This window comes from Rhinoderma darwinii, chromosome 5 (genome assembly GCF_050947455.1).
Source record: "Rhinoderma darwinii isolate aRhiDar2 chromosome 5, aRhiDar2.hap1, whole genome shotgun sequence".
Lineage (NCBI taxonomy): Eukaryota > Metazoa > Chordata > Amphibia > Anura > Rhinodermatidae > Rhinoderma > Rhinoderma darwinii.
The window spans coordinates 36,087,211-36,100,120 of NC_134691.1; the positions used below are offsets into that span (position 1 = coordinate 36,087,211).

Consider the following 12,910-nt stretch of genomic DNA (forward strand, 5'->3'; position numbering starts at 1 on the left):
ACTGGCCGCTAATTCGCCCCGGCAAAATTAGCGTCTCCAATCTGATAAGAGTTGTCCCCTTTAAAAGCAGCTTCCTATTGTCTATTAAATTGCATGCAAAGGACTGAGAACTAATTTTATACTTCACAATTACTGGTGGATTGTTAGGGGGTGCTGTATGCAGAGCTATAGGAGAGCAAAGGACCCGTATACTCATATACTATGCACAGGCATCCAGGGCGAGGAGGGGTTTTAAAGCCAAATCAGAAGACAACTTAAGGAGTGTTCTATCCATCGTGTTTTTTAAGTGGTTTTATTTTTAACTTAACGACACGCGCCGGATATATCCATCATGGGTGCTAGTTCCCACATCGTGACACATATATAAGTCACTCAGATCTCGTGGGTACCGCCACTGTACCCACAAGATCAGTGGCAAAAAAAATGGCTGCTATACACAGCCAGGCTATCGAAGAGAACGCAGATTTCAGCAGTTTAACCCCCTATATGCCACAGTCAATAGCGACCGTGGCATCTAAGGAGTTTTACAAACTGTGCCCCGCCCAGCAATCGCGGGTTGTCAATTGGTTACCATGGCAGCCCGGGGCCTAACAAAGGCTCCTGGGTCTGCCATCAGTAACTGCCTATCAGGCTATGTCAGAGGCTTGGCCTAATAGATCGCCTGTCAGTTTTATACTGACGGGCAATAATGCTTTGGAATACGAAGTATACCAAAGCATTATACAAGCGATCAAAGAATCCCGGCTTAAAGTCCTATAATGTGAATTTTTTTTTGCAAAATAGAGTTTAATAAAGTTTAATAGTAATAAAAAGTATTATAAACGTTAATCAATAAGTTATATGTGCCCCGAAATAGTACTCAATAAATGGAAAAACCTCGGTGCTCTGTTGCTTTGCAAATTTTAAGATTATGTGTCAACCAAATTAATACAATATGTAGGATAGACTCACAGTCTGTATCCTATTTAATATTTGGAATTCTCCTGTATCGGAATAGATTGAGTTACTTAAATAGAACCTGTCACTAGGTCATATAAATTTAACTGGTTTACTGACCTGAATAGCGCTGTCTACCTGATTCCAGCACTGTTTACTGGTGGAGCTAGCCTCCCTGTGTCTAAATAAGGTAGTTCACACCCTGTTGGCTAACTACAGCAAATTAGTATAGAGGGGCCCAACAAATCAGTAGGCCATACCTCTGTAACAGGAGGGGTCACTTAGATGACGCTGTGACAGGTTCTACTTAAACGTATAACTTTATTTAGCTACGGATGTAGCTGATGGCTTTTTTTGTAGTCTGTTTGAGAATTGACTGTTGTTGACCCAAACATTATGTTGATAGCCTACGGCTAAATAAAATAATCCAGAGGGTTCAAATGTTTTCATTTTTTTGCGCCCAGATTGAAAATATAACATTTTGTCTGTCTGCAGACACCACTAGGGGGAGCTCAGGAAATTACTATTTATACATTGAACTCAATAATACAACAGTATGCAGTAAGCTCCCTAGTGGTGGCTGCAGGTAGCGCTGTATCAGGAAAAACAGATCTCCAACATCTATAAAGATAAATTATGATACTAGTAGCACAAAATTAAAAAAAACAACATGGTGTTAAACGGTGGCCATTCACTTTAAGGGGAATATACTCTTAAATGGATTCTTTTATAATCGGAGGCACTGATCTCTCACCCGCACCACATAGAATATGTGGGTTTTACCTTTTCGGAGACCAATGATTCTCCAGTGGAAACTGCTGTAAACCGGCCCGGGAATACAAGCCCAATGTAACTACAGAGATGTATAAATAGCCGGGAATGTCAATAGGCTAAACAAATTGGATTGGATCATGTTTTCATTTTTGCAAGGCTACAGACATCTCGGCCATGTGGATTTAACTTACTAAAATACCATAGAATATAAAGCCCCATTCCACGGACTCGCTGTGCACGGAGGATTTAATTGGCTGTGCGGTTAAGTGATTTTTCCAGTAATGTATCAGGATCTAGGATGATTTACAGCTTGTCAGGGAGACTGGGGGACTGTCCAGTAACACATTATGTGGGATTGTTCTACGGCTCGCTTGCCAGAATCAGACCCTACCCATGCTGTCTGCCCAAAACACGCGCACCTCAATAGTTAAGGAAATGTTGAGCCGATCATTTATCTTAATTAGACGCATAACAAAGCAAAGAGAGAGACATTTGCCTAAAGAAAAAAAAATAAAGTATAAATAAATCTTACTCAATTTAAAATGAGGATTACACAAGTAGCAGAGCGGAATTTATGAGAGGCAGCAGGGATGTGACATTTAGCAAATCTCAGTGTGATCACATGATATGCCGGTGATTTTACATAGGACTGCAAGCCAAACAATTGTTAGAGAGAAATGCACAAAGAAGCATTTCAGCTACAAATGTAGCTCTGCTACATCCAAGATCTCTTATAGACGTGCTTGTCATATGTCGATGGTTTACAAGTAGAGTTTACTGCATTTCTTGAAAATCTACCCTGTGCAAGCGGTCAATGCAGGCTCCAGAAATAGAACACTATAGATGACTGACTTATTGTCATAAGTAGGGATGCATTATGCATTGAAAATTCGATACGGTTTCGATACCGTGCACCCGGAAACTGTTCAATACCGTTATTTCATGTATTTCTATACTAAGCTGTGCTAGTATAGTAATACATAGATGTTGTTAGGGCTGCGGCTGTGTAATACAGCCATTGCCCTGCTCCTATGAAGTGTGCGCGCGTTCAGCATGATGTGATACGACCAGCGCTGCACTAAGGATTGCCGGCACTGAAGACAGAACATGGCGGGCGCACTACCTCCATGTTCTATCTTCAGTGCCGGCGCTCATTAGTGCAGCGCCAGCCGAATCACCTGATGTATTACACAGCCGCAGCCCCGCTCTAACGGTTGAGATCAGAGAAACCCCTCATCTCTGCCGTTATTCGCCTGAATGCTGAGATCAAAGCTGACCGCAAGATTCAAGGGGAAAATGAGAATGGGGAATCCATGTGACGCGATCGAGTGACATACCATATATGGGCAGACAATCCAGGGTCCACTGAAGGACCCCAGGGCTGTCCTACCATATTTCCTGTTAGGACATACTGAGGTATGTCCTAACAACTGCCTGTGTACTATCAGTATATAGATATATACCAGTACATTAAAGTTAAAAAAAATTATAAAAAAAAAAAAGCAAAAAAAATTAAATAGGCGATGTTAAATAAAAAAAACACACAATTTTTACAATAAACATAGTCTCAATACATAAGATATAAACACATTCGGTATCATCGCGACCGTAATAACACATTTATAGCGTCATTCATGTTTACGCTGTTCCAAAATAGAAAAACTGCTTTCTTTCACTTATTAATGTGAGGCACGAGGTGTTATGAATTTTGAACCTCCATGTGCCTCACATTAATAGTAATTAACCCCATCATGTACCTCACACATGAATTGTAATTGTAATTAATGTTGTCCATTATGACTGAGGAACGTGATGGGGTTAATTACTATTAATGTGCGGCCCATGGAGGTTCAAAATTCATCACACCAGGTGCCTCACATGGAAAATGGAAGCCATTTTTTTTATTATTATTGTTGGCAAAGTATAGTTTTGGTATGGAGTGTCGCAATACTACACAAAGTATCGGTATCGAAGTTCAAATTCTGGTATCGTGACAACCGTAGTCGTAAGTACACAACCCTTGTTCATATGCCTTATTCGGGTGAATTCACGAAATGCTGTGAACACAGTAACAAGCAAATGGATGAGATTTTGGGGTGCCACTAAAAAAAAAAAAAAAACTTTTTTCTAATCCTGGACTACCCCTTCAAACATACGGCCGTTTCACGTGTACCCATGCTTTGTCAAGGCCTCGGCATTATCACAGACCGCACCCCCTTATATACAGAGAAGAGAACTTTAATGTTACATACTTAGTTATAAACAATAATAAAAAGATTAAAATTACCGTATCAAGCACAGGAGAGTGACAATGTTGCAATAGTAGCAACAATACAGAACATGGAAACTATGTGCAAAACCAACATAGCGGTCGATCGGACCGAACGGTCCTAAAGTCCTCCGCCAGTCTGACACTAACTGAATGAAAGGAAACACAACAAGTTCATCCAGTGCATTCTGATGCAGGACACGCTTTATTTCAAGTTATGGTCCACAAAAGACATATAACATTAACTAAACTTTAGTATCCCATATTTATGAGGACATATATTATGATTGATACTTCTCCTAAATAAGGAAAGAGCTTAAGTCACTACGGTCATTAAGACTGAGTGGACCAAGAGCCTCTATTCGTAAGATCAATTCAGCTTCAGTCTGGAGTAACATATTATGTTTGTTCCCTCCAGAAGAGCTTTGTTTAACACATTTAAGGACATCATTTTGGAATTGCAATTGTGATAATTCAGAATATGATCAATCAGGCGTGGAGAACCTTCCCCCGTAATAATAGATCGCATGTGCTCTCCGAATCTCTTGGGCGGATGGTCTTCCCGATATAAGAGACCACGGGGACACAATGACATATACCACAAATTTAGTTCTGCATGTGATGACACCGTCAACAGACACGGTCAAGCCCCCCAATTTTAAGTACATCGACTGTATGATCTGGGTATATAACTTACAGTGCCCACAACTATAGCTCCCGCTCGGGATAGCTTCACTAAGCCACGTCGTTTTAGGAGGATTATTGACAAAACGCCCCTTCACCAGAATCTCTCTCAAATTAGTGCACATCTTTAGGCTGGGTTCACACGAGCATGTTCGGTCCGTAATGGACAGAACGTCTTTCGGCCACAAGTCCCGGACCGGAGAAACTGCAGGGAGCCGGGCTCCTAGCATCATAGTTATGTACGACGCTAGGAGTCCCTGCCTCACTGCCGGACAACTGTCCTGTACTTTAATTATGTTTTCAGTACAGGACAGTAGTTCCACGGAGAGGCAGGGAGCCCGGCTCCCTGCAGTGTGTTCTGTCCGGGACTTGCGGCCGAAAAACGTTCCGTCCATTACGGATGTAACATGCTCGTGTGAACCCAGCCGTAAAAAGAAACGATGTGTTGTCTGGCAGCAACTTCAAGTAGTAAGGGATCCTTTTTGATCATATACAATTTTTTCTAATTGCTGCATTTATAATGTTTTCCATGGGGCCACGTCGGAATGAAAAAATACACCTCTTATTGTTTCTACTCCTTTTATTTTTAGTATCTTTATTGATTCCCAATAGTTCCTCCCTATTTGTATTTCTTGCTTTTTCCCACGCAATATAAAGAATAGAATCCGGTTATCCTCTAACTTTTAGTTTCCCCAAAAATTTTTCAGATTGAAGGTCAAATACAGTATCGTCACTATTAATTCTCAAAAATTGTCCATAGGGCAAAGCCCTTTTGACATGAAATCAATGATGACTATCAAATCTTAGTAGGGAGTTGGTGGCAGTGGGTTTATGATAACAATTAGTCATGAGTTCGCTCCCTATTGCTGTGGCTAGAACGTCCAGGAATTCCAAAGAGTGCCCACCAAATATGCGGGGGAATTTCATGTTCACCTGATTGTCATTAATATACGGTACTTCGAAATCCATGAATTTCTGCGAGGCACCGGAACAAATGATGAAAATATCATCAATATATCGCAGGTATTGTTGTAGAAATTTGAGGTAGGGATTACAAACAGATTTTATTCTGTTCGAATTCAGAAAGATATTGGCAAAGGTCGGAGCGACAGGGGTACCCATAGCCGTACCCGACCACTGCCGATACCAGACCGCGCCGAACTGAAAAGAATTGGGATTAAGCATACCGGCACATAAACGCTGGGTAAATGAGGGCGTACAAATACGTTCAGTATCTATGCCGGGAGTATTAGAGGCGCATCCACCGAGATCCACGTAGAGCCAAAAAGTGACGTGAACAGGCCTGCTCTCGGATGTTGATTAAATGACTGCTGAACCTGCCTCCAGTGTACACAGCACAAGCTGAAAAGTGATAGGAAGTTTCAGCCTGTTTCAAACTATGTATCATTCCCTGTAAGGCCCCATGCACACGACCGTAGTTTTTACGGATCAGGTAATTACAGATAAAATAGCGGAAGCATTCATTTCTATTGGCCACGGACACCTTTCCGTATATTTACGGATGTGTCTCCGGGCCCTAGAAATGATCCGCAAAATATAGAACATGTCCTATTCTTGTCCGCAATTGCGTCACGGACTCGCCCATAGAAGTCTATGGGTGCTTCCGCAATTGCAAACGGCTACGGATGTGCATCCGTATTTGCGGATAGTAAAAACTATTACGGTCGTGTGCATGAGGTCTAAGTCTGGTCAAAGTCTTTTATTCATCTATGGCAAGATTGGCCAATGATAGACAGGCCTGTGGATGCCCACTAAGGATGCGGTAGTGTGCGGCGCGGCCAAGACGCACGCAGTTTTATCGTGAATTTCCCATGTTTCACGGTGCGGCTTTTGCATGTAAAATACATTAAAACCCTGTATTGGCTGTAACACATTGCAATTTTATTTGCACACATTCCAAGATTAACAAACTTTCATCCTAAATAATAGTGAAAAGTGGGATTCAGCTCAGTCCTATTTCTAGAGCACCGCTTATCTACACTGCTATTAGGTTATCTTAGCGTCTAATGAGGCCGCAAGCACGACCGTCATTTCCCTGACTTATTCCAAGGTTCTAGATGCTGAGATTACAGACCTATTCCACAGATTACAGTCCTGGTTTACTTAGAAAATCATACAGTGCCGTTTTGCAGCAGTTTTAAAGCCACAACCAGGTATGAATAGCAAAAAAAAAAAAAAAGAAGTACAATCTTTCTTACATTCAGCCCCTCTATTTACAATCAACTACTAGTTGTGGCTGCATAAAAAAACTGCACTGTGTGAATAAGGCCTCACATCCATCACATGCACTGCAGCCCAGAACTCTACTATCGGAGGCCCCATGCACACCGCCGTAATTTTGATCCACAATTATGGACCGTAATTGCAGATCCAAGCACGGACCCATTTCTATTGCCCATGGACACCTTTCCGTATATTTACGGGAAGGTGTCCGGGCCGTAGAAAGGTTCCGCAAAAAATAAGACATGTCTTTTTTTAATTTTACGAACCGTGCTCCCATACTTTATAATGGGTGCACGGCCCGCAAATGCGAGTGACTGTCCGCGGCCGGCCGTAGCCACAGACCGGGATTACATCTATGGCCATGTACAGGGGGCCTGAGTGAGTAGGACCTACTTTTCTGAACATCCTGGTTTTGGAATAGAATGCCGGATCCACAGTCAAGACTGACACATCTACAAGCAGAGGGGAAGTGGATGAAGATTTCTGCTGTCTTACTCCGGCATGTGTGTTCACCCTTGTGCAGAAGTTCTGAAATAGGACACTACTATCCATCCTTTACTTGCTGTTTGCATGACTACAGTTTACGGTGACCACGTGGGGGCCCATTCTAATTTCCTAGAGGACCCTATGAGTTCTAGTTATTTCCCTGCATGCCTGGAGACCTATCATCTCCATTACTACATTGAGGGGGGGGGGGCAGTAGGTTCAGAGTAGTAGTTGGCACTTTTCTAGATCCATGGGGGGGGCTTGCACTGCAGATTTTTGGATCAGAACTTACGACTTGGAGAAACATTTTAAGAGCCAGGAGTTTGAGCAAAACAAATGCAGAATATTGTAGCGGTTTGTTATTTCACAAGTGAATAGACTTTTTACAATGTTCTCGTCTTATGAAGCACGAGTCCGGCTAGCACGGGTATTTTCAGGCACAGTAAATGTTTCCAGTGGCATGTCTGGCGCGGACGTTCTTGTAAATGGTTTGCAATTACGCTTTTTGGCAGCGTTGGATCTAATTTTAAATTAAAAACCAGATAGTGTCTACACAAGGAGCTTTAGGTGTTTCAGCACAATATATATATAAAAATATAAATAAAATAAAACGGGGGAAAAACGCTCCACATTAGTTTTACGACAAGGATGGTCAGAAATCTCCCTGCGGCTATTCGTCTGGTGAAAGCTCCATAGAAATTCTGATAAATTGTCAGGTATAGAACTTGTTTATATATCATCTACCTGCTAATTATTGCCATATGGATACGTGGCTGCTGTGGGGGAGGGGGCGGAGGTATTTGGATATGAAGAACGGCTTTTGCGGAGTTTATCTTGGCATCCAAAACAGACTTATCACTTTTTCGAGTGTGTGTGCTGACACATGGAGTTACTTAGATTATGGTATAAAGCTAAAATACATGGACTTTATATCAGCCAAACAGTGCAAACTACTGGAGAAATAATTGTAGAGTCACTGGATTGAGTAGAAGGTTATTAAAGGGGAGTTTTATTCATGGTGTAATGAAACGTTGAACACTTTCCCAACATACTTTCTGTATCAATCCCTTGCAGATGTGCAGTGGCATCCTCAGCCTCTCTGACCAGCGGAAAAGACGCCAATGGCTGGATAGCCGGCTCACCAGCAGATGAGGGCAAAGCAGCGCATGCATGTCCACCGGTGAAGAACGTAGAAAGAGGACGCGCTGTAAGGATGTGGGAAACCGCAACGTGTGAATACACCCTATTAGGGATGTCACGATACCAGAATTTGGACTTCGATACGGATACTTTGTGTAGTATTGCGATACTCCATACCAAAACGATACTTTTGCCAACAATACTAAAGAAAAAGGTTCTTCCATTTTCTGATGTGAGGCGTGAGGTGTGAATTTTGAACCTCCATGTGCCGCACATTAATAGTAATTAACCCCATCATGTTCCTCAGTCATAATGGACAGCATTGGGTTAATGTGAGGTACATGATGGGGTTAATTACTATTAATGTGCGGCACATGGAGGTTCAAAATTCATCACACCTCGCGCCTCACATTAATAAGTGAAAGAAAGCAGTTTATTATTTTATAACAGCGTAAACATAAATAACGTTATAAATGTGTTATTACGGTCAGAACGATACCGAATGTGTTTATATTTTATGTATCGAGACTTATTTTAATTTATGTGTGTTTTTGTTTTTTTTTAACTTTATTTTTAAACTTTAATGTACTGGCATATATCTATATGCCAGTACATTAGCCTGTATACGGATAGTACACAGGTAGTTGTTAGGACATACCTAACAGGAAATATAGTCAGACAGCCTTGGGGTCCTTCATTGGACCCTGGGCTGTCTGCCCATATATGGTATGGCCCTCGATCACGTCACAGGAATTCCCTGTGACGCGATCCAAAAGGCATCCCCCTTCTCATTTTCCCCTGAACGCTGCGGTCAGTTTTGATCGCAGCATTCAGCGGAATAGTGGCGGAGGTCTGTCTGATCTCCGCCATTAGAGCGTGGCTGTGGTTGTGTAATACAGCCATTGCCCCGCTCCTGACAATAAGTGCGCGTGCGGTCAGCATGAGGTGATGCGTCCGGCACTGCTCTAACGAGCGGCGGTTCAGGCTTTGCAGTGCACCCGCCATGTTCTGTCTTCAGTGCCGGCAATCATTAGTGCAGCGCCGGCCACATCACCTCATGCTGACCGCGCGCTCTTCTCAGGAGTGGGGCAATGGCTGTATTACACAGCCGCAGCCCCGCTCACACATTAATGTGTTACAATGCTGAGGTGTGCGGCCGCACAGCTTAGTATCGAAATACATGAAATAACGGTATTGAACCGTTTGAGGGTGCACGGCATCGAAACAGTATCGCAGATGCGAGCAGTAACACTAATGGGCACTATAAAAATCAAGTGTTGAATAACTTGGCGCAGCAAGGTGTCAATTTAGAGGTTGACCCGCCAGTAGGTGAAGAATTTCATTAGGCTATGTTCAGACGTGGCTGTGATTTCCAGCAAACTCTGCATGCGTCACTATATAGTGCTGCGGATTCGCAGTGGATTTCACCCTATACGTTGAAAGGTTGGAATCTGCAAACCCAAATATCCATGTGGAGTTTTTCCACTATGTTAGATGGTGGTTTGACAACCACATCCTCATATATTCTACTCTATATTGCCACGGATTTGCTGTGCAGAACGCCCACCGCAAAGTTGATCGTGGCCTTACTAAAAAATAGATGGGGAGATTTATTAGGGCTGGCGATTCATACGCAGTCTTAGGCCTCATTCAAATGGCCGTGTTCAGTCCGTGATATATGGACTGTATGATGGCAATATTTCCCGGACCGACCACAGTCCAGGGAGCCGGGCTCCTAGCATCATAGTCATCTATGAAACTAGGAGTCCCTGTCTCCACATGGGAATACTGTCCCGTACTGAAAACATGATTACAGGGGACAGGATTCCCGCGGAGATAACTATGATGGTAGGAGTCCTGCTCCCTGAACTGTGATGGTCCGTGAAATACTGCCGTCACACGGTCTATCACAGGCCGAACGCAACCGTCTGAATGAGACCTTAAAAAAGGGACCGCTGAAGTAAAATGTGCCTAAATTAATAAGACGCATACGCTTCATCTCTGGCTCTCCGTGCATTGGAAAAGAACTGGCGTAGATTTCCGCTATAATTTACACCAGTTTTTGACGTAAATTATAGGAAATTTGTTGGGCTGCGACATGCCTCATCCCCTTTAGCTAAGCCACACAGATTTTCCAGGAAGGTGGCACGGGCAGTATAAATGCATCAACTGTCTGATTTTTTTTGCACAAATTGCGATTTTTGGTGTATTTGTGACTTTTTACGCCGGAAAACCAGCGTAGAAAATTTTATAAATTCGCCGCTCAGGCTTCAATTTCAGGAAGCAGGCATTTCAGTTTTTTTGTTTTTTTTTTACTCTTTTTAATCAGTTCAGCAAACCAATAGGCTAATACCATACAACCCACCTGGTCAACATGGGTTCTCTACAATACATCTAAATCCCACCTCTGACCTTGCTATACAAAAGTTCTTTCAGTTTACAGCACATAACTTTCCATTTATGTTATTTTTTTTTACTGGAGCCCCATGATTTTTGTGTCTTATTACCTAGCGCAGGGGCGGCAGTCTATTGTATAGCAGGATATCCATTCTGCTAAAATATGGACTGCGAATACTATGCGTTGATTAAATCCATGGATGAGAAAACATTTCTGCAGGATATATCAAACTATGAATATATTCTACACTAGTTACTCAACCATGGAAAACACTAAATGTGAATTTCAACTCTTGTTCACCATTTCTTTATTAACCTAAATTCCGTACTAAATAATGTCCTCATATATATTTATAGTAGTCTGAGCTTTGTCTTTTTTATACATATCTCCAAATCCCCTATATAAACATACTAATAAAATTCTGTCTGGTTTCAACTATCACTAGGGGGAGCTCATGAACTTACTGCATACTGTTTAAAGGGGTCGTTCAGTCCCTAAAAATTGATGGCCTATCCTCAAGATAGCCCAACAATAGCTGACTGGTCGGGGTCCGACTCCTGGGACCCCCACCGATTAGCTGTTTTAAAGGGGTGCAGCGCTCGTACGAGCGCTGCTTTCCCTTTTCTACTTGCTCACTGTGAATCGTCGACACGCATTTAATTAGTCACGACTCACAGATATTGCAGCCTTATTCTCCCATTGAAGTGAATGGGAGAAGGCGGCTGTAATACCTGTGAATTGCCACTACATCTGTGTAGGCGATTCAAACAAGTAGACATAAAGGGAAAGCAGCGCTCGTACGAGCCCTGAACCCCCTTCAAAACAGCTCATCGGCGGGGGTCCCAGGAGTTGGACCCCGACCCATCAGCCATCAATGGCCTATCCTGAGGATAGGCCATCAATTTTTAGGGACTGGACAACCCCTTTAAAGACCAGTAAGCTCCCCCTAGTGGAGGCTGCAGGAATTTTATAATTAAATTTTTGGCCTATGCAGGGGATTAGGAGCTCTATATCCGGATAATCGTGCTCGAATTGCTAGAAAGATGTACTAGTCCGTCTCAATGAATTAGAATATCAGAAAGTTAATTTATTTCAGTAATTCAATTCAAAAAGTGAAACTCCTATATTCTGTAGATTCATTACACACAGAGTAATCCATTTCCAGCATTTTTTTTCTTTTAATGTAGAGGATTATGGTTTCAGTTAATGAAAACCCCAAATTTAGTGTCTCAGAAAATTTGAATATTATATTTGCCCAATTTCAAAAATGATTTTTAATACCGAAATCTTGGCCTACTGAAAAGGATGTACAGTATATGCCCTCAATAGTTGGTCGGGGCTCCTTTTGCATGAATTACTACATCAATGTGGCGTGGCATGGAGGTGATCAGCCTGTGGCACTGCTGAGGTGTTATCAATGCGGCGTGTCATTTAGACGATCAGCCGGTGGCACTGCTGAGGGGTTAAATCAATGCGGCGTGTCATGGAGGCGACCAGCCTGTGCCACTGCTGAGGTGTTATCAATGTGGCGTGGCATGGAGGCGATCAGCTGGTGGCACTGGTGAGGTGTTATGGAAGCCCAGGTTGCTTTGATAGTGGCCTTCAGCTCGTCTGCATTGTTGGGTCTGGTGTCTCATCTTCCTCCTGACAATACCCTATAGATTCTCTATGGGGTTTAGGTCAGGCGAGTTTGCTGGCCGATCAAGCGCAGTGATACTGTGGTAATTAAACCAGGTATTGGTACTTTTGGCAATGTGGGCAGGTGCCAAGTCCTGCTGGAAAATGAAATCAGCATCTCCATAAAGCTTGTCAGCAGAGGGAAGCATGAAGTGCTGGAAATTTCCTGGTAGACGCTGCGCTGACTCTGGACTTGATAGAACATAGTGGACCAACACCAGCAGATGACATGGCTCCCCAAACCATCAGTGACTGTGGAAACTTCACACTGGACCGCAAGCAACTTGGATTGACACCTCTCC

At 42.7% G+C, this 12,910-nt stretch overlaps 1 protein-coding gene across 3 annotated transcripts in view; it reads right to left on the bottom strand.

Annotated features, from left to right (window-relative positions):
• The window catches only part of EMC2 (ER membrane protein complex subunit 2), a 74,841-nt gene that overhangs the window by 21,096 nt on the left and 40,835 nt on the right, over positions 1-12,910 (bottom strand). The window lies entirely within an intron of this gene.